Source organism: Spinacia oleracea, chromosome 6, assembly GCF_020520425.1.
Source record: "Spinacia oleracea cultivar Varoflay chromosome 6, BTI_SOV_V1, whole genome shotgun sequence".
Taxonomy (NCBI): domain Eukaryota; kingdom Viridiplantae; phylum Streptophyta; class Magnoliopsida; order Caryophyllales; family Amaranthaceae; genus Spinacia; species Spinacia oleracea.
Genome location: NC_079492.1, coordinates 43076470 through 43098472, shown reverse-complemented (window position 1 = coordinate 43098472; position 22003 = coordinate 43076470). Strand labels below are relative to the sequence as shown.

At 39.1% G+C, this 22003-nt stretch overlaps 1 pseudogene; it reads right to left on the bottom strand.

Annotated features, from left to right (window-relative positions):
- Positions 1-14978: 14978 nt before the first annotated feature.
- On the bottom strand, positions 14979-15078 carry LOC130464562 (uncharacterized; annotated as a pseudogene).
- Between the last annotated feature and the right edge of the window lie 6925 nt (positions 15079-22003).

Below are 22003 nucleotides of genomic sequence, written 5' to 3'. Positions count from 1 at the left end.
CTAACAACATTCTAGGGATGACTCGGGATGCGTGCGGGCCTAGGAATGCTGGATCATAGACTTCGATGAACTGGATTGCTTCTTCCATTTGAAACCCATAAAGGTCGTCTGCAGTTTCGGCCGTTCCAACCATAGTACAACTGACGTCGAGAGGAGGGGCGCGGATTTCTAGTATTACCCCGTTATGGTTAAGTTTAACCATTTGGTGCAAGGTAGAAGCCACACCTCCTAAGTCATGGAGCCAAGGTCGCCCCAAGAGGAGGTTGAAAGTGGGCTTGATGTCGATTGTTTGAAACTCCGTGGTGCGTGCCACAGGCCCGATTTGTATGGTAAGGTTGATTTTTCCCAACACAGGCCTTCGGGAGTTATCATAAGCTCGTACCCCTTGCGTGGAGGTTTGGAAGTCATCGTTTCCTAGCCCCAAGCAATGGGTGGTTCGCAATGGGCAAACATTAACCGCCGAACCGTTATCTACGAGCGCTAGGGGGATGTTTTGTCCTTTGCATCCAACTACTAGATAGAGGGCTTTATTGTGAGCACCCCCCTCTTTGGGCAAGTCTTTGTCAGTGAAAACTATGGCCTTTTCTCCGGCATCTATCGTGACGTGGTTAACCAATGAGTCAGGTGTGATATCTGTAGGTACTGAGATGAGGTCGATTGAGCGAATAAGCTTTTCGCGATGTTCCTTTGAAGTACACATGAGATCCCAGATGGTAATTTCGGCTTTGGTTCTTTTTAGTTGTTTCAAGAGAGGATTTTCAATGACTTCCGCGACGGTGGTGTGCCGTCCATTCTCAGTAGTTTGCCTAACTGGGATATCGTCCATAGGAGGTGGGCGAATATCCGGTTGGTATATCCTTCCGGATCGGGTGAGGTTGTCGACCTCGGGCTCCTGAGGGGTGGTGTCAATGTGAGCACACCCGGCCAAGTTTCAGTAAAGAGGTTCTGGCCCGACACTTGAGATACGTAAATATCTTCAGCATCATCATCCCACACACCGCACACTTCTCTCTCGATTCGATCCATAGGGACCACAGCGAGTGGTGCACCTTGAGGTGTAATGTACACCATAGGGTCGAAGTTCTCATTTTCTGGTTGGTCGAGAGAGATGTGACAAGAGCCGAGTGGGCTCTTGTTGTTGTTGGGTTTGCCAACGTTAGGGAGAGGTATCACTTCATCCTCTATCATGTCCTGGATTGTATTTTTTAGGTTCCAGCAGTTTTCGGTGTCATGCCCATTTCCTTGATGGAACTTGCAATAAGTACCTTCGACCCAATACTTGCTCTTGACAGGAGGGTCACAGGTGGGGCCTATAGGTCTCAAATTTCCTTGATTGGTTAGTCTTTCGAAGGCTTGTACCAAAGTCGACCCGAGTGGGGCAAACTTTCGGTCTCGGACCCATCTTCCAAGACTTCTTCGGGCGGGGGTCTCCTCTACGGCATGGACTTCTTGGGCTTGGGATGTGTTACCCCTGTTGTAGGTGTTGCTTTTGTATGCGGGTTTACTTCGTATTGTTTTTGCGAGATCAGCCTCGATCTTTATTCCCACATCATAAACTCTTTTGAATGTGTCAAGTCCCAGGTACTTAAGGTGTTGTCTGTAAGCCGGGTCCAGGTTGTCAATGAATTTTTGGACCAATTCTGTTTCGGGAGGCCTATTGATTAGTTGGGCCGCCTGATCCCTCCATCTAGCAAAGTAGGTTGTGAAACCCTCATTTTTCTTTTGGAAGAGAACTTCCAGCTCGCGCATGGTGACTTGAAAATCCATGTTCGACGAGTATTGCTTGATGAAGACATTGACAAAGTCCTCCCAAGTGGGGAAGAACTTAGGGTCCTAGTGATAGTACCATTTGAGCGGCACAGGTTCCAAGGACAAAGGAAAGGCAGGTAAATACATGGACTTGTCCACGCCTTTCAAGTTCATGGCATTCACAAAGCTCAATAGGTGATCACGGGGATTGTCCGTGGCTTTAAACTTTGGTAAGTCAGATGAACTAAACTTTTCTGGTAGTTTGCCAGGAAAAGGTTCAGGATCGAGGGAGAAGTACTTGCTTCCCATGGTTTGCTGTAGGACCATTTTTTCAATCCTCTTCTCGTTATCGAGGTCATTTTTGGCTTGTGCAGCCGCTAAGGCTTCGTTTTCCATTTTCAGTTGGCCCATAAGTTGGGTCATTTGAGCCATCTGGTATCGCAATTCTTCGATGGACATGTTTGAGGGTGCGAATCGAGGTTGGGGAAGCGGAGATCCTTGAAATGAGGGATGACGGACGGAGCTTGGAGTCACTAAACCTGGTGTTGGCGATGTATCTTCGAGACGTACTAACCTTTGATTTCCTGATCGGCACCAAGTGGCAGGACCAGTCCTATGCATAAGATAAGCTAAAGTTTAGGCCCCAAAGTTTCAAGCATTACTTAGTCTAGACTTTGACTCTCTCTATTGGTTTTTCGCTCCTTTTTTGTTGGTACACTTTTAGTTCTTTCTTTTGATCATTCTTTGGATTTTCGAAACACTTGCCCGTGTGACATTCATAGTTATTAGCATGTTCGGTTTTGGTGCCGAGCATTGTCGTCGTAGGAGGCCTAACAACGACGCAAAGAGTTATTTTTATTTTTTTTAAGTCGCTTCTAGAATCGAGTGCTTCTTCTTACGCTCTCGTAGCAATTTTTTTTACGAACGTTTTTTTTTCTGCTACGTATTTTCCTTTTGCGCGGGCACCGAGGCTGCTGCGCCTGACCAGAAGGCCAGGCAGCAACTTCAGCGCCCAGCGTAGGGCGTGAGAAATTCTGGCGCCCAGCTAGGGGCGTTGAAAATGCGTCCCTGGCTGGTTCTCGTTTTCTGTTTGCGTCTACTTTTGTTTATGCGACTTCGATTTTGCGTGCTTGCCTAATAACGTCCTTTACGCGTCGTGCAGCGTTTGTGGGATTCGTTACAGGCCGTCCCGAGCGTCGCTTATTTTTGTGGCGATCGTTCGGGTTTGCGGAACACGTATTTCGGTATAGCTCTTTGGCAAATTGGTTTATGAATGTTTTGGCAATTTTTTTTTTTAGGTCGTTGGTTTGCTAACATTGTTTGTCACACAATCACATATTTCGCTACACATTACTAACATTACATCATGAAGCAATAATAATATGTCATGTAGTTTATGATAGGCTTCTATGGGTAGTTTTTTTTTTAGGTCGTTGGTTTGCTAACATTGTTTTTGTGCTTGGTACCGCTTCTATCGCGGATCCAACACATGCCCCGGTCGAGGTAGTGCCTTCAACAGACGAATTTCGCCCAAGAGGCCAATCACGATGTAAGCCAAGGGGGCATGCACCAATGAGAGGGACCTAATGGGCGAGCGATTGGGTTTGGGACGGGTGTACTACTAGCGAAAGTGCCGAGTGGACAACATTCGAAGCGTATGCACCCCCCGGTTGGCGATGGGTATCCTTAGTCCCAACTCCCGAGATGAAACACCAAGGGAGCCAAGATTCGTTATGCGGTTCTGTCCGTTCACATTAATATGCTGATTTTCAGGTCGTCCCAACTTGATGGGGAAATAAACGCGGGGTTGGATCGTTACACCCTTCGGCTATTTTGATTACCTACGAGCACGAGTATTTCCTTCACTATCCCCAGCGGAGTCGCCACTGTGAGGGGGTCGAAAAAGCACGAGGCTAATGCATGACCTTGTCCCTCGTGGGTGTGACGTTTCTTTTTGTCAAATCAAGTGTAATTGGATTTCCTGTGAGTTTACACCCAATTGACTAGTAATATAGGAGTCGCCATTCAGTTTTTAACGACAATGAGAAAAACTGACAAAACCCGGTTATCGTGACATAAAGGGAGTGCAATTATGTTTGACCACGACGGCCGTAGGTTCCCTTGTGATCCCTGGTGTGGGGATCTCTCAACATACACCCGCAAGGTAGAGATTGAGGGTTCGGGGGACTGTAACTACCGAGAGGAGTACTCGCTCTTCGATAACTCCATAGGCAGGATATCCTTACTAGCTCAGCATAAATAATTGAAGGGACATGCGTTAACTATTAAACTAATATGAGTTGATTTTAACAATATGCAACATATAATACTAGATCCATCGCGATTATCTGATTTAGATTGTTTTAAGGGACCTAGCATGATAATCCAATTTCCCAACATATTATCTTTATTAAGCGTGATAGAACAATCAGATTTAATTAGTTTAACAGTTCATAAAAGGGCGAGGAAAGCAATTAAACCATGGAAAAGGGACACATTACGACGCACCCTTGAGAGGTGCGTCACGGTTCTCAGAAAACTAACCACTTTGACTTTGCTATTTCTCCTTTTATTTAACGAATCTCAGGTTATGGGACAGGATACGTTCTGTTCGATTTATGGATCGATTGCGATAGAACGCGTGATCAGTTTTTGCAACGTGAGGCTTAGGCTTAGGGGTTTAGAGTCAATACCCAGAATAATAATTGTGTATTGTTGTTTTCACGTCGAACTTGGGGCTATATTTATAGAAAAGAGTTCGTGGAAAGATAGAATTGTAGAACTCTAATCCACGAGGAATTAGGAAATAACACGTCCCAGGTATTTTCAGCGCCCAGGCCTGGGCGCCGAAGATTTCGGCGCCCAGAGCCAGGCGTTGAAAATAGGATCTGGGCTGTTTTCTTAGTCAGATTCGGATTCCTAGAATCCGGAGTGTTTGATACTTAATCGAGTCTTTTAGTGCGTATTAACCTTGTGACGGAATGCGTCTGGGCCCGTTACGAACTCTAGGCTCGTTAGGATTTTAATTAATACGTAACTCTTACTTTCGAATCATATTAGGAATAGGATTCTCTCGCAATTTCTATCTCATTTAGGATTTATGTTGGAGTGCAACACCTAATTCTGACAGGTTTCTATCTTTTATGACTTGCCACTTTTAACAACTACCCATTACGGAAGTTACTATTTTTAGCAGGTTTCCATAAATAGCAGGTTTCTATAAATAGCAGGTTTCGGGTGAAATGAAAAGGGGAATTGAGATTCGTTATTTTATAGGAGATGCGTTGTCAAGTGGAGATTTATGCTTTCATCATTGAACCTTCCCTTTCGGGAATGGGGACAAAAGTAGGTGTCTACACACCCTTTCTTTCCTTTTGAGGATACTTTACTTAACCCGTTCGAAGCTATCTTTTTATTAAACTGTGAGTCAAGAGTTGTGTTATGTGTCGAGTCTTGTCTCCATGTTTAAATTTTTTATTACATGACTTTTGCATGTTGATTATTTAATATTGTCGAGTGAAGCATGTTAGGATAGAATGTTATTCTAGCTTGTCCGTACTCAGCTTTCGCTGACTTCGTGCTTCATGTCCTCTGGTCATGGCCTTCGCCTTAATGACCCTATGATGATCCATCAATTGCAATTGCGTTGTTGGGGAGTATATTCTCAATAAAGCAGGTTCGTAGAGATAACTTGCGGGAGAAGTTATCATGGGATTCGAGTTGAGAGTTTTATTATTCCGTGATTTATAAACTCTTTATTTTATTTTAAAGTCATGACTACTACTATCTTCAGTTAATGGATTTTTAAACGGTTTGTTTTGGATTGGGCCTCAGTGGTTCCAACTTGTTTTTAATAACCATTAACTATTTATTTAATGTGTTTGAAAGTTAGTTAATTCTGCGGCGTAATTTTGGTAAATAGCCTTAGCCGTTATCACGGTGGCGGTAATATCTTGGTAATTCCTGTGTTTTAAGTTGGAAAATGTTTTATAAAAAGCAAGGAATTATTAGGGTGTTACACAATGACCAGCACAGCACACAAAAAACAAAAAACAAAAGCGATATAGTACATATACTACCTCAGCTAGCACAGTGTCACATTGTAATTATCTTACAAGTGATACCAAATAAGCAACGAGATTACTGAAACTGTAGCTTCTTTTACCCATTGTAATTGATGATAGGTGAATGCTTAATATAGTTCTACCTCCGTTTTCTTTTGTTCTACTCATTTTCCACTAATGGTTGTTTTTTTTGTTCTACTCACTTTACTTTATTCCAGTTTTAGTATATCCATCTTCTCCCTCTTGCCCCACAATATTACAACTTTCCACACTCTCCTACTTATTCTTACACCTATCCACATTCTTTTTACATACCCACCTTTTTCCACTCTCTCCTACTTTATCTTACACCCACGCACGGTGAGTAAAACAAAACAAAACAAAACGGAGGTAGTAATACTAAATTTATGTAGGGTCAAGATTACACTTTAACTAACTATGATGCCCCAAACAATATGTAGAATCGAAACCGAAGAATTATAGATAGAAAAATTAGAAAAACTATAACATGACAACTGCAAGAAACATTAAGAACCACAACGCATCACTTACTAATATATAAGACCAAAATTGACAGATGATCAGTAATTTCTTCCTGGGAGTCAAAAGCAAGAGAATCTAATAAGATAGCCGTAAAAGATGTATAAACAATGTCTACTGGGGAGACTATGATAGTGTTGCTTATATCCATATACAAATAAGCTGTCACACCTAGTAGTTGTATTACCACCAATTCAATAAAATGACAACTTTTTCTTAAATCTGAAATGCCTAGCCCATGGCCCATGAGTGACCTGATTTACACGATTCTAAATTAACAATAAGAAGCCAGAAGGTAGACAATACCTTGCACTTTTATCGAATAGGCCTGCAACTGACCACGTACTTGTTAGACCATCCATGTCATATACAGTTGACACTGCTGCTCTAGCAGCAGCTTCTGAAACCTCAATACCAGCCAAAGCTGACAAAAATGCAGCCTAAAACATGCAAAACAAAAAAACATATCCATTTTCAATTAAAAAAGACTACAATTAGAAAGATAGAAAATGTAACCAGTATTCAAGCTTTCGTTGTTCTTGATTCTCTCACAAGTGAACACTTCAAAACTCAATACAACTTTATACATATATATTCAACATCACATTCCCTCCCTAACATGCTCTCTACATGGGTCAAATTTACAAAATACTTTACCATATATTTCCTTGTATATTATAAAGTTGAAAACGAGTAGTAGTAAGTATAACAGCAGCAGTATAGAACAGGGTAGCAAAATAGCACAGAGCAGAACAAGAAAAAAACCTAACAGTATAGCATCATCACCGAGCAACCAACTGTTTGAAACTTAATAAATAAGCCAAAATAACCATTGAAATCAACAAATACACCATGAATAAAATCAACCAAATTCCCCAATCATCCAAATTCCCCAATTAACCCAATTCCCTAATTAAGAACCCTAATTTAGAACTCGGAACAACACAAAAAAATTCCATTATAATCCGTTGAAAACTTAAATAGCAAAATTATGATATTGAAGAGCAAATTCGAAGAAATAAATACAAACTAATGTGGTTCTTCGCACAAATTCCGAACTGGATTTCGTCACTTTCTATATCTCCAATCTAGAGCCGTAATATGTTGCTTCAAAGGAACGATGATGGAAGATAAAATATGTTGCTTCAAGGAACAATGAGGAGGAAGGCGAAAGAGAACCAGGAACGTAGAGGCCTCTAACAAAACCCTAACAAAACCGTGAAAAGCAGTGAGAGGGAAACCCAAAATAAACGTGCCCTGATGAAATATTTTTAATAAACCTATTTCTTTTTTATTTATTTTTAATTTTTAACATGTTTTAGATGTTTGACAAAAAAAAACCGTTGCAATATCTCATTAAAATATTAAAAAACTAAAAACTGTTGCAATAAAATAGTCATAATATATAAGTGTTGCAATAGCTTTTCTACAGCAACGTTTTCCCAAAGTCAAAGTCTACTAAAATTAATAATTATTTAATTGTTACAATAGCTATGATATAGCAACGCCAGGAAAACTGTTATCTAAAAAGGCGTTGCTATAGCCCTATTTTGTAGTAGTATCCAAGAAGATGATTGGACTTAGTTAAAGTACTTATATCAATAAGATACTTGATAGGTTCAATATGGCTGACTCCAAAAGAGGCTACCTACCCATGTCTCATGGAATGACTCTAAGAAAGACTCAGTGTCCAAAAACACCAGATGAGCGAAGACGAATGAGTGGGATACCATATGCTTCATTGATTGGTTCAATAATGTATGCTATGATATGTACACGCCCAGATGTTTCGTATGCACTCAGTGCTACGAGTAGATACCAGTCAGACCTAGGAGAGGCACATTGGACTGCTGCCAAGAACATTCTAAAGTACCTGAAAAGGCACATAGATGATTTACTGGTCTATGGTGGAGATGATGAATTAATGGTTAAAGCCTATACCGATGCAAGATTCCAAACCGACAAAGATGATTTCAGATCACAATCTAGGTTTGTCTTTTGCCTCAATGGAGGAGCAGTAAGCTGGAAAAGTGTCAAGCAAAGCACTATTGCGGATCCTACAACTGAAGCGGAGTACATTGCTGCACATGAAGAATCACAGGAAGCAATTTGGCTAAGGAAGTTCATTGGTGAGCTTGGTGTAGTCCCCTCCATTAAAGGACCACTAGCTCTATATTGTGACCATAAATGAGCTATTGCACAGGCAAAGGAGCCTAGACACCACCAAAGAGTCAAACATGTACTTTCGTAGATTTCACCTTCTACGAGAATTCGTTGAAAAAAGAAGTCGAGATAAGCAAGATTGGAACTGATGACAGCATCTCAGATCCATTGACAAAACTCTTCCTCAAGCGAAGCACAACTCGCACAAAGCAGCTATGGGAATCAAGCATATTGGAGAATGTCTTTGATGTCTTTTAATGTTTTAATGTGTTATGTTTTGAATACTTTGTAAAAGATTATGGTTAACCATTCATAGAAATGAATTAAACTTTATTCTTCCATTTAATTTTAATGTTTTTATTAAATGATGAGTCCTTTCAATTTGACAATATATTCAAGATAGACTGTCAGGACCAGTCCTGTGACTAAGAAATGTCTATCAAGTGAACTTGAATGTCAAAAGTTGAAAATGGTCCCTTTTCAGAAGTTTTCTATAAATATGGACGCATAGAAAACGCTAGACGACTAGAATGCAAGATGACTAGTAGTTCTGTTTCTTGAACTATGTGGACATGGCAATGTCATAATAATTTGCATAAATACTTACTTGACAAGTCTAGTATCGGACAAGACCTATGTAATTTATTGTAAGAGATGAAAATCTATCATAAGTAAATTTCATTATCTTATTAGACACTAATCCTCAATACCTGAGTGATTTGAGCTTACTTGTTTGAGAACGGGTTGCTTTGACGTTGTCAACCGTCGCACCGTAAAAGGAGACCATAACGGAAGTGCTCGGGTAATCACCTATCAAACGAAGTCTAAACTCAAGATCACAAGATTGGGATTGTCCTCTCATAAATCGAGAAGAGATGCCAAAAGTTGTATAAGGCCACTCGGAGAGCTAGAAACTGTAAAATGCATGGTCGTGCTCAGATGAATCATAGGCTATGATTATCTGTTTATTTGACCAGTTGAACTCTAACACCGAGGAATACCTATGAACGTAAAAGGATGACCAGTCTTACCTTATGTTCATGAGCAGGCATCGAGCGGCAAAGGAATTAGGAAATGCACACTTGTCCTTCAGGACAAGTGGGAGACTGAAGGAAATACTGCCCTTGGTCCAAGTTTGCATTTAATGCTAAGTCTAATAAATGCGGTTCAATATTAATTAAGCAAGTTAATTATTCAGTGAGATCAAGTGATCTGAATGCCTAGCTAAAGGCCGCTTCAGTTCTGGTGGAATTAATATAATTAATGCACAACTTACTCTTGACTGAACCCGTAAGGTCACACAAATAGTACCTGACGCATCAAGTATTTAGTTGAATATTATATTCAATAAATACTCTAATTATGGATATTGGGAAATGACAGATGTTGGTTTCAGTGGGAGCTAAACAAACTGTCAAAATGCAAAGAAAGAATATTTGCCGGAAATGAAGATATTACCGAAAACGGAAATATGGTTCATAACGGAAATATATAAATATTATCGAAGTCGAAGATATTGCCGGAAACGGAAATATGATTCGTATCGGAAATAGAAATATTGTCGGAATCGAAAATATTATCGGAAACGAAAATATTATCGAAATCGGAAATATTGTCAAAACAGAGAAATATTGTCGGAATCAGAAATATTATCGGAAACGTAAATATTGTTCGAATCGAAAATAAATACCGGAATCGGAAAAACGAATCGGAAGCACGATACGAGCGGCGGACCATTGCACGAAGCAATGGCCCGTCGCTCATGGGCCAAGGCACTCGAACGCGGCAAGCCACAAAGGCCAGCGCTGCTGCCCAGTGCGCATGGGCTTCGTGCAAAGCAATCATGGATGGTTTTTGGTATATTGCTAAAATGTTCTAGGGTTTTGGCCTCTAGGGTTTTGGCTTCTAGGGGTTTTCCTATTTCCTATAAATACATGGCCTATGGTCATGAATAAACACATCAATTGAATAACAATTCAATACACTTTGCCTATCACCTATCCCGAAATCATAAACCTTATATTTATATCCTAGTTGGTACGATCTAAGGCGGATCCGAATGTACTGTTGACTTTCTACGAAGGGACGACGTTTGGCGTTCAAACTTGTTCTTGTTCGGTTCGGGAGTAGCTAGGGAAGGCACGCATCACAAAGTGTGTTCACTATATTATGCTAGATGATTATGTGCATTTACTTTGGATTCTGGCATTTTTGGTTTTTCCGCATGACATTAGACTATTCATAACTTAACACCTATGGCCTTCATGACCATTCTCCATCATGAGTTAATTATTTTAATATTAGTAATCTAGAAAAACAAATAACACTCAAGTGTAATAATTTTGTGCCAAGTTATGATTAGTAGATTAGTCTAAAATTAATATATACTCAAGCATAATAACAAAATATAATTCTCCTGGAAAATTTACTTTAAGAAAGCAACATTAAAACGTATATTTTGTTCCATGGAACTTAGGTGAACAAGAATCAAGAACTTGTACATGAAAATCTTTGACACCATAGATTTTCTATCAAATATCTCATGTATTATTTATCAAGTTACTATAACCTTGAGTTCGCTAATTGTTCCACCGATCTTAGGAAGAGTTTCTTTGATCAATGGAACTTATCATTATGCATTTTATAAATATTAAATTGCAAAACGAAACCTATAACACAAATAAGGTTAGTCTGCACAAAAATTTAAGAGAAATAAGTTTATCGAAAAATATTCAACATCAATTAACACAAGTAAAATGATGGAACAACCTTACTATCATTTCACATGACTGACTTCCTTAGAAACGTTCAAAGTAACTTCCACTTATATAGTGCATGTGAGTATATTCGTTGGTATGACCTATTATATTTGGAAGGAACTTACTAGTTGGTGGAACTAGAACTAATTTATACATCTTAAGTTCCATGTTCCGATCACGAGTTCCTCTTTATTGTTCCATCGAAAACTCAATTTAACTTGGTGTAATTATGATGTTGTCCTTTACTTCATACACTAAATCATGAACTATGAACCTGTAAAATAATTTATGTTCTACTACCTTCCAAAGTCATGTATTAGTAATTAAGAAATTTAAGGAGCATAATTTAGAAGATTAAAGTATACAAATAATAATGTATACTAACAGACTAGTATTATAAACGATTCATGGTCCTGGGAACCTGACATAATTTGGGTTCCTTTCTTTTTTAGCAGCTTAGAAAATGATTATTTAAAATCACTAGTATTAAGATTCGACATGCATACATGTAAGATATATACAATATATTCATGATGTATGGAAAACTGCTCTTTGAAAAATTAAGATACACATTAACTGTGTCGCCAAGAGAATTCAAGTTCCAAGTTCAGAAAGTGCACACATGAAATTTTCGATACGTAAGTTCCTTATACCATTTTTATTGAACTGGTAATGCAGGAATGTAAAATCAATTTGAAGATCTGAAATTTGTCTCATAAAAACACATTTGAGAAAATCCAAAACCGATTAAAAAAATAATTTAAAATACATTTGAACAATTATAAAAAAAAAAGTTGCCAGTAATTTGATTTAAACAAATAGCGTATGCATATAAACATCTAAAAATTAGATATTCATCTTAACTATATCATTATGGATCTTTCGTTGCAGCCTTTAGTAGACGCCTACATTTGACCCCTGGCTAGAAGCGGTAAATTCAATGATGAAACCGGAAAAAACTTGTCAACGCTTGCCCGAGTAAGAAACGAATATCCTACGACTGACTGAAGCGACCTCTGAATTAATATTTATATTTTTAGTAATTTCCATTTATAGTAACTACCATTCCCAACGGCTACAAAATATCTTTTTCCAAAACAACGCAGAACACTGTGTTCTAAAATAAAACCTTTTTGAATCTGATTTTAATGAAATATAAAATAAACATTATGAAAATAAAGTACCTAAGAAATCATATTTTATTTTATAAAAAACTAATTCTGATTTTATTTATTCAAATGAATTTTTAAGCACATAAAAATACAAAAGATATTCAAAACAAATCCTAGGTTAAATAGGACATTATTAAACACGAAATTTAAATAATAAATAAATAAATAATATTAAAGTCAGAATTCTATCCTAAATAAGATTTTGTAAAATTATATATATATATATTTTATTTTAAAAACCTAACTTAATAAAGTTTTAGTAGGAAATAAATACTCAAAGTCAAAGGTAAATCCCTAGCAACTTGGATTGTTAAAAACCACATTTTTTACACTTAAAATTACCTTAAGACTAGGAGTATTCTAGGAAAATATATTGACGCTATAGCTCATAAGGTCTGATATGTGTGTTCTATATAGAGTTTTTACCCCCGTCCCTTAGTACTTTTTGATCTCAAATGAGCTCTTCGGAGCGATTTTTAGTACTAATGTGCTCCTTGTAGTGTGTTTGTAGTTTCAGGTTCATCATGGTAGGAATTGGCATATTTTTATGCATTTCCTACTCATTTGAATCAATACAAGAGATTATGTACTTTCGAGAGCACAAACATTAAGTTTGAAGAGTTTTGAAGCAAAGCGAATAACGAAGGAAGTACAAAAATGACTATAGTCCACTATTTTAAGCATAACTCAAGTTCTACAACTCCAAAACATGTAATTTCAATTGGGTTGGATTTTAGACTTCAATATCTTTCCAACAAGTGGTAACTCGCCTAATTCCGACGAATAACGAAGGAGATATGACGTTTTGAAGATAGAGGATCGTGCAGTTTCAACACGCGCCCGATTGGGCGGTCATTCTGGGCGTTGTTCTGGCCATTTTGCAACCGCCTGATCGGGCGGAATTTCGCCCGATCGGGCCGACTATCAAGCACATCGCCCGATCGGGCGACGCCAACCTCCAGCGTATTTCGCGAGTTTTTATTTCCGATTTTGGGCTCTATTTTGGGCAAACTATAAACACTAGCCCCTTATATTTTTAGTGACATCTTTTATTCTAGTTTCAATACTTACTTTATTTTTAGTTCTCTTTATTTTCTCGAAACACTTAGTTTTTAATTTAATCAAAGATTCAAGCTTTATTATTTCATTGTTCTTCAATTCGGTATTTCTTCTTACTTTAATTCGTTTTATTGCTTTAATCATGTTTTCCATTATGTTAATTGCGTTGTCATTTATTATCATGAGTGAGTAGTTTAATTTCTAGGGTTTAGGGGATCCATGAATGCATGATTGGGATTATATGTGGACTTGATTATTGATTGACTGATTATAATTTCTATAGCTTATTATTATTGCTCGTCAATTCTGTTCGGTCGGGCTATTTTGATTTTAGTTTGATTAACCTTAGATTATGCGCCGAGAGGTGTAAATCTGATGTTTTTGGTCTGTTGCTATTAGATAGGAATTATTTCTAGTACGTAGCGAGAGCCCGCTAGTTGTTCTATCCTAAGGAATTCAAAAGATTCGAGAGATGCATGTTTTCCTAGTTATGATTGTTAATTGATTGTTGTATTGTGTTGTCCAATCCCGGTCTGCATTTATGGTGAACCGCTGCCCTAGATTCCTTTAATATTGTTATTTTCCGATTTGATTACTTGTTTTAGTTTAATACATAAACCAATCCAACTCTTGTTACCAGTAGTCTAGATTAGTAATTTAATAGTAGAAAGAACGCCTGTTTCCCTATGGATACGATCCCTGCTTCCCTTGCTATATTTTTAGTTGGTGAACATTAGGTTTATCTTTGATAAGAGTGCGATTTAGCCTGTCAAATTTTGGCGCCGTTGCCGGGGAAACGGTTTTATTTTCTTTTATTAATTGTTTTTCTAGATTATTGTTTGTTAATTCTCAAGGGACTCCCGTTCCTTGAGATCGGATCTCACGACTGTTTTCTAGTTTTTGCTTGTTTATGCCCAGGATTGTCCATACCAGCGATCTGACTTCGTTCGATCCTGAACCTGAACTGACCTTTCGTAGACGGCGTAGATTCGTTGAGCAGTTGAGAGACTATTCTGACTCTGAATCCGACTATCTGATTAGCAATCTATTCCATACAGATTCAGAGATGGGTGACCAAGCACCACCACCCCCACTTGTGCCAAGGCTTACAGACTATTCTAAACCAAGTCTGTCTATGCTTCCCAAGGCAATCATGCCTTCCATTGCGGTCGAGAATTTCAAGATCGAACCCCAGCTGATAAACATGATCGAGAGACACCAATTCGTTGGGGAAAAGGGTGAAGATCCTAATCTCCATATTCAGTCTTTCATTCAGTATTGTGCCACCATTAAGCAGAAGAATTTAACACCGGAGCAGACTATGGAAATACTCTTTCCATTTTCATTGAGTGGGAAGGCAAAGCTATGGATTAACAGTCTCAACCGCGCAGCTATGAAAATCACCGATTGGAATTCCTTGGCCCTTGCGTTCTATGTTAAATACTTCCCACCTGAGAAGACAGCTTGTCTGAGGGGTCAGATACTAGGTATCTCTCAACAAGCAGATGAGAGTTTGTTCGAAGTTTGGGAGAGATTCAAGGACTTGCAAAGAGAGTGCCCGCACCATGGTCTGGATGACTGGTTCCTGGTTCAGCAGTTCTATAATGGTCTAGGTAATGAGTCTAGGTGTCTTTTGGATTCATCTGCCAGTGGGAGATTTATGCAACTGGAGGTGCCTAGAGCTTTAGAGGTGATTGAGGAGATGGCCATCCATAATGCCCAATATGGGAATCCTAGAGGTTTTGCCGACCGGGGTGTTAAGCATGAGATGAACTCTATTGAACAGCTTACTGCTCAGCTAACTGCCCTACATCACAAGCTAGATAATATACCGATCTCATCCTCCCAATCCACCCAACATGCTAGTGTCGCTGCAACAAGTGCCCAATCTGCCAATGTCTGTAATAGTTGTGGGATGCAAGGCCATTATGCACAAGAATGTCGGAGCTCTATCGAACAATGCAATGCATTCCAGTCCTACAAGCAGAACAATCCGTACTCCAACTCTTACAATGAGGGGTATAAAAACAACCCCCTACTATCATATAGGAGTACTAATGTCCAGAACCCCCATCAGATTCAACACCCTCCACCACCACAACAACAGTACCAACCACCACCCCAACAGCCATACCAACCGCGAAGTAACTACAACCCGCAGCCTAGTGGACCACCTGGTTTTCCTCCACAACCTCAACCCATACAACCTGATCCCATGCTTGTAGAGATGAGGAATATGATGTTGGAATTGCAGAGATCTCTGAGCGAAAAGGATGCCAAAATCGATGCCCTCACTGCTCATAACAAGATCATGGATAAACAGTTGGCACAAATGGCTACTATTCTCGCAGAGAGACCCAAGGGTCAACTCCCTTCACAGCCTGTGACCAGAGAGTCTGTAAATGCTGTCACTTTGCGGAGTGGATATGAGTATGATGGGCCGCCTATAACTATTGAAAAAGAGGTTGAAGCATCTGCCAATGGTGTTGTGCCAAGAGAAAGTGAGAAGGTGGTCAAGGAGGAGGAAGCTAACACAAGGGTTGAGAAGAAAGTTGAGATACAAGTTCCACCTATCAAACTCCCCTTCCCTCATCGTCAGCTAAAGAACAAGCTAGACAAGCAGTTTGGTAAGTTCTTAGAAGTGGTAAAGAATCTGCAGGTAACGGTCCCTTTCACTGAATTAATTACTCAAGTACTTGCATATGCTAAATACATGAAAGACATCTTGACTAGGAAGAGAGCATTTAGTGAGGTGGAGACTGTTGCATTTACTGAAGAGTGCAGTGCCTTACTACAAAATAAGTCTCCACCCAAGTTGAAGGACCCCGGGAGTTTCTCTATCCGGTGTAATATTGGCAACCTTTTTATTGACAAAGCCTTATGTGATTTAGGTGCCAGTGTTAGTGTCATGCCCCTGTCTGTATATACTAAGTTGAACATGGGTGATTTAAAAGTTACCAAAATAACTCTGCAAATGGCTGATAGATCTGTAAAATACCCCCTAGGTGTTTTAGAAGATGTGCCTGTTAGAGTGGGTAAATTTTTTATTCCTGTTGATTTTGTTGTGTTGGACCTGGAAGAGGACAGGCAGATTCCTATTATTTTAGGTCAACCTTTCCTACACACTGCGGGGGGCGATCATAGATGTCAAAAATGGCAAAATGACCTTGAATGTGGGGGATGACAAGGTTACTTTCAATTTAACCCATGTTGCTAAGAGCCCTATGGTAGAGGAGTCATGTTTTGGAGTCAATGTTTCTAATGATTATTTTAACACTGAATTGACTCATACTAACTCTAATAACTTCTCGGAAAAAGCGCATGTTTCAAATTGTTTTGTAGGTGGAGGCGATCAGAGTATGAACTCTTTGGCATGGGTTCAAAAGGAAGCACGATTTGATGATGTTGAGACCCGAAAGGCCGAAAGCTGGGTGAACGGTGGGCACCACATTCATGATAGGGGTCGTGATCTGTCACTTCCAGCACCACATAGCTCATCTAAGGCATTTGAATTGACACCAGATGGCACCATCTTTGGTGCCCCCATTCGATGAGTTGTCGTGGCTCTCATCCCCTTCCTTTCGTTGTCTGCACGTAAACCGAGATTGTGTAATGGGGACATTGCATCAATCTAATAGGGGGTGAGTATTTCACTATCCGTTTATTGCTTTTCGTAGTGTATTTTTCGCTTTCGTTTGTGTGTTTTAGTATAATTTTTGAGCAAGTGTGTGTTTCATTGTAGTTTTTGGTGTTAGAGAGGTGAGAAGAGGGTATTTTACGGTTTGGACGTTTAATGATGTGCAGCTCTAAGGCTCCAAGTTCGAAAAAGTTGAATTCAAGCTGAAACGAAGTAGTCTGCGTTTCGCCCGATCCGGATCGGGCGAGTAGCGCCCGATCGGGCGCGTGTCGATTCAAGGAAAATGTTGGAAAATCGCCCAAACGGGCGACGGTTGCCCGATCGACTCAAAGGGCGAGTCAAATGCCCGATCGGGCGAAATTCCGCCCGATCGGGCGGTTGGTGATGACGTCAGTTCGAGGGTTTGAGATGATTCTGGGTTGGAAATAGTCGAAGAAAATGGGCATTGCATTTTTCCCGATCCGGATCGGGCGAGGAGCGCCCGATCGGGCGCGCACATATTCAACGAAAAGGTTCGAAATTCGCCCGATCGGGCGATCTGCTGCCCGATCGGGCAATTTGCAAATCAGCGACAAATAAGCCACGGGTTGCTCACTTTTCTCATGATACCCCTTGAGCCAATGAGGACATTGTCTGATTTAGCTTGGGGGGGTGTTTCACTCACTTGTACATATTAGGTATGTTTTTCCTTTTATTTTTGCATTTACTTATTTTTGTGTGTTTATTTTGGTCTGTTTAATGTTTTCTAGAGTAGTTTATTGCTTTGAAAAAAAAAATTACAAAAATACGTTCCGATAAATACAAAATCATGCTTCCCTGTGCCCCTTGATTGGAAATTATTTTGATTCTTGGTATTTGATGATGGGCAATGTAGATGTGTTAGCCATGATTTGATATTCGACTACTTTGATGCCTTAACATGAGTCAACTCTAACTAACTATTTGTGGACTTGGTGCTTGACTAGTTAACTTGGTTAGGATGTGTGATAGCTTCCTGGTGTGTCATTGATTTTGAGTATTGATTTACAACTATTAGTAGTGTTTTATGACTCATATACATGCACATTGTGGAGGACGAAGGCATTTTTCTGTTTAGGTAGCCTTCAGATGAATCTAGATACATTTGCTCCCTCCTTTTCTACCCATGTTGTTGCTTGTGCCCCTTTATTCGGTGACTAGCCACATTACAAGCCTGTAAAACCCCATTGGTTACTAGTCCCAAGCCTAGCTTGGGGGAGCTAATAGTAGTGAGGTGAGGAAGTTGTAATGTGCTACATTTTGAGCACAAAGTGGATATTGAAAAAGGAGTTCGTCTTATCATGTTTGTTGTTGAAAATGAGTTGAAAATGAAAAGAGATGAAAGAACAAAACAAATGTGAAGGTTTCTAAAAAGAAAGAAAAAAAGAGAGATTGAGAAGGAACAGAAAGAGAAACATTTATTACTCTCATAAAAAAATTCAAAGCATGAATTCACTCAAGTATTGTAATTTCTTATCTTTATGAGTGATTGATTATAATTGTGAAAGAAGGCAAGAAAGCATGGTGTAGTTTGTTTGTTGTTTCATCATGTGTTGAGTAGAGTTGTGTTCATCTCTTGTGATAGATCATGGGTTTTGCTAGGATTTATGCTCCTCAAAGCCAAGGCTTTAAGCTCACATTTTACCCAAATTTACCGCACCCTTACCTAAGCCTAACATTACAAGCTTTGAAGACCTTCCGACCTTTGTGCATAGAGTCGTACTTATGTGAAAATAGTTGTTTATCAATGCAAGTTATGACATGACACATTTCGAGTCGACTACTAGGTTGAGTGTATTTTTTTCTAGACACACGAGTGTTGTGAGTTTGGGAGGGCATTGTTCACTTATATGTTGGGAGGAGAGCGAACGGGTACATCTTTTATCCGCCACATAAATGAGTGACGAGTGTGTGAGCACTAGTCTTGAATTCCATTGTGCACTTGTGGTTTTCTTTGCATGACGATTGTTAGGGAGGATTTGTGGTTGGTGGATTTGATTGGTTGACATTGATGCATGCTCGTTGGATTTTGCCTTGAATTATGTTTTTCATTTTGAAATATGTTGGGGGTGAATTTGGTCTTGTATTCATCGATGATTTCCTTAATTAGGGACAAGCAAGGATCTATCTTGGGGGAGTTTGATATGTGTGTTTTATATAGTGTGTTTACCCCCGTCCCTTAGTACTTTTTGTTCTCAAATGAGCTATTCGGAGTGATTTTTAGTACTAATGTGCTCCTTGTAGTGTGTTTGTAGTTTTAGGTTCATCATTGTAGGAATTGGCATATTTTTGTGCATTTCCTACTCATTTGAATCAATACAAGAGATTATGTACTTTCAAGAGCACAAACATTAAGTTTGAAGAGTTTTGAAGCAAAGCGAATAACGAAGGAAGTACAAAAATGACTATAGTCCACTATTTTAAGCATAACTCAAGTTCTACAACTCCAAAAGATGTAATTCCAATTGGGTTGGATTTCATACTTCAATATCTTTCCAACAAGTGGTCACTCGTCTAATTCCGACGAATAACGAAGGAGATATGACGTTTTGAAGATAGAGGATCGTGCAGTTTCAACACGCGCCCGATCGGGTGGGCTTCGGCCGATCCGGATCGGGCGGTCATTCTGGGCGCTATTCTGGGCATTTTGCAACCGCCCGATCGGGCGGAATTTCGCCCGATCGGACCGACTATCGAGCACATCGCCCGATCGGGCGACGCCAACCTCCAGCGTATTTCGCGAGTTTTTATTTCCGATTTTGGGCTCTATTTTGGGCAAACTATAAATACTAGCCCCTTATATTTTTAGTGACATCTTTTATTCTAGTTTCAATACTTAGTTTCTTTTTAGTTCTCTTTATTTTCTCCAAACACTTAGTTTTTAATTTTAATCAAAGATTCAAGCTTTATTATTTCATTGTTCTTCAATTCGGTATTGCTTCTTACTTTAATTCGTTTTATTGCTTTAATCATGTTTTCCATTATGTTAATTGCGTTGTCATTTATTATCATGAGTGAGTAGTTTAATTTCTAGGGTTTAGGGGATCCATGAATGCATGATTGGGATTATATGTGGACTTGATTATTGATTGACTGATTATAATTTCTGTAGCTTATTATTATTGCTCGTCAATTCTGTTCGGCCGGGCTATTTTGATTTGAGTGTGATTAACCTTAGATTATGCGCCGAGAGGTATAAATCTGATGTTTTTGGTCTGTGGCTATTAGATAGGAATTATTTCTAGTACGTAGCGAGAGCCCGCTAGTTGTTCTATCCTAAGGAATTCAAAAGATTCGAGAGATGCATGTTTTCCTAGTTATGATTGTTAATTGATTGTTGTTGTCCGTTGTCCAATCCCGGTCTGCATTTATGGTGAACCGCTGCCCTAGATTCCTTTAATATTGTTATTTTCCGATTTGATTACTTGTTTTAGTTTAATACATAAACCAATCCAACTCTTGTTACCAGTAGTCTAGATTAGTAATTTAATAGTAGAAAGAACGCCTGTTTCCCTATGGATACGATCCCTGCTTCCCTTGCTATATTTTTAGTTGGTGAACATTAGGTTTATCTTTGATAGGAGTGCGATCTAGCCTGTCAAGGTCCTCCAAGTTCCTTCTGGAACCGTGTTCTTTAATTATTCAAGTTTCTACATACTTACATCCAAGTTCCTTCTGGAACCGTGTTCTTTAATTATTCAAGTTTCTACATACTTACATGAATCCTATAAAATAAACTCTTATTTTGTTCTTCATGCTCCATGATGCTCTAACTCAAGAGCCTCATGTTTATAGTTCCACCTGTTAGGATATTAAAAATCCTTGACATGCAGAAAAACCAAAAATTGCAAGAATCCAAATTAATTGAACATAATCATTAGGCAAGAGTATTGAATATATGTATTCAAGTAATGTGTATTAATTTATGACCACATGTCATATATTTATAGGAAAATAGATCCTACTAGAATTAGGATAACCAAAACCCTTAGAATTAGGATTTAGGTTAATCACAAACCCTTAGATTTTAGGATAATCCCAAACTCTTATGTATTAGGATAATCATAAAACTCTTAAGTAAGTAGGATTAGGAAAACGGATAGCTTGTGGACCAAGTTACTTGCCGCACAAGTAACCTTGGCGCCCAAGCATTCATAACCGCCCATGCGTTTTCTCGTCGCCCACACCTAGCTCGTTGGCCAGCTGCTGGGACTGGCGTTGGCGTTGTGGGCGCTAGGATATGCCTTGTGCGTTGGCGCTGGGCCTAGTGCTCGGCGTTGGCGATGTGCTTCGTCGAGCGATGGGTCGGCTTGCTTGCAGGCCTGTCGCGCGTCGTCCTTCCGATTTGTATTCCGATTGTGGAATTTATTTCTGATACGAACAATATTTACGTTTCCGATAATATTTCCTATTCCGACAATATTTCCGATTTCGACAATATTTTCGATTCCGATAATATTTCGTTTCCGACAATATTTCCGATTCCGACAATATTTCTATTTCCGTTAATATTTTCCGAAACAAACCATATTTCTGTTTCCGGTAATATCTTCGACTTGATAATATTTATATTTCCGTAATGAACCATATTTTCGTTTCCGCAATATCTTCATTTCCGACAAATATTCTTTCTTTGCCTTTCGATGGTTTTAGCTCCCTCTAGAACCAACATCCATCATTTCCAAATATCCATAATTAGATTATTTATCGAATATTATATTCACCTAAATATTTGTTCTGTTCACGTGTTATTTGTGTGACCCTACGGGTTCAGATAAGAGTAAGTTGTGGCATTAATATTATTAATTCCACTTGAATTGAAGCGGCCTCTAGCTAGGCAGT